Below are 1,414 nucleotides of genomic sequence, written 5' to 3' on the forward strand. Positions count from 1 at the left end.
GAAACTAGGATCATTGGGATATGAGACGAGAAGTTTTATTTGATTGGATCACCTGATCCCAGTCCTTGAAAAGTCCCACAACAGTCACCTGTAGGGCAGAGAGAAAGGACATAGAAAATTAGAAGCCCCAGCATGGAGAGACCAGCATGCAATCCCAGTCCGATAAGAGATCCCTGGAGGAACACTGGTATAAGACTATGTTCAGAGGTGGAAGAATCTAGAGTCGGATGTCCACGGACAACAGCAGAATGTCCTACTTAAAACCAAACCACACCAGACCAACTATCTTTCCTTGAAGTGGAGTGGGGTGGCTTCCAGGATCATATCATGCATGTGCACATTCAAGGCAGGTCTTTGCCATTCATCTCAGTGGCCCAAAAGCCAGCCTTCACTAGGTCCACACGAGCTTACACCCTTGACCAATTCTCTAAGAATTCTTCAATACAATCAAACTGACACCTAGAATTAAGTGTTCTAGAAGAAAAGATGCCAGCGGTCTCTGAGGTAGGGGACTATGATCGATAAAGTCATCTAGGAAGTCTCCCACTTCAGCTGCCACTAGGGTCAGGGATGGCGAAGCCGGATAAACCCCTCTTCAACTCTAGATTTACAAAATCGTAAGGAAAGCAGAGTGGGGTTCAGATAGAACTCCGCAAAGTTGTAAGTAATGGTTTTCAGGTTTACCCTCTCCTCTTCCTTGAGACCAGTACTCTCCAGTTCTTGAGCCCTCTGAGGAGCGCAGATGAACCTACCTCAGTGGCCCTCACTGTCAGCTCAGAGTTTGTTTCCCTCAACTGCACTAAGTCAGCTGTCTTGACTTTCTCTGCTTTGTCGCTTCCGAAATACAACTAACTCCAATTCCTCCTTAAGAATTGACATGTGTTATTTTCTCTTTACTATAACTTTTTTGTTACATGGCAGTTAGTGGAGGTACGCACTTCTGATCTTAATGTCTAACAGAACATTTCTACGTGTTCTATTGATGACTTAGTAATGGTGAGTGTGGGCTTTAGGCCCAGAGGTGAGTTCTGTGAGTCAGATTGGCTCACGGCTTCTCAGTAAGGGCAAGAACTATTTGCAGATGACTTGGGGGCCAAGTCAGATTGTGATTCTGGCCAGAAACATTCCTGGGGGTGTGATTACTATGGGAACATAGTAGGTGTTACAGCTGGCTCTGAGAAAGAGGATCCTGGCTGCCAGTGGGAGAAAGGACACATATATGCAGACAATTACTCATTTGTAGCTCTGTAAATTTCCAGAGATTATTTTTAAATTATTATAATATGTATCTCATAGATGGGTATCGTATCTATCTCTCATTGTCCTTTGAGCTTCTCCTGGACATCTTTTAACACATACCCTTGCTAACTTGATGCCTTCCTCCCCACCTCCAATCCATGCTGCTCACGGAAGG

This window comes from Rattus norvegicus, chromosome 15 (genome assembly GCF_036323735.1).
Source record: "Rattus norvegicus strain BN/NHsdMcwi chromosome 15, GRCr8, whole genome shotgun sequence".
NCBI classification, from domain to species: domain Eukaryota; kingdom Metazoa; phylum Chordata; class Mammalia; order Rodentia; family Muridae; genus Rattus; species Rattus norvegicus.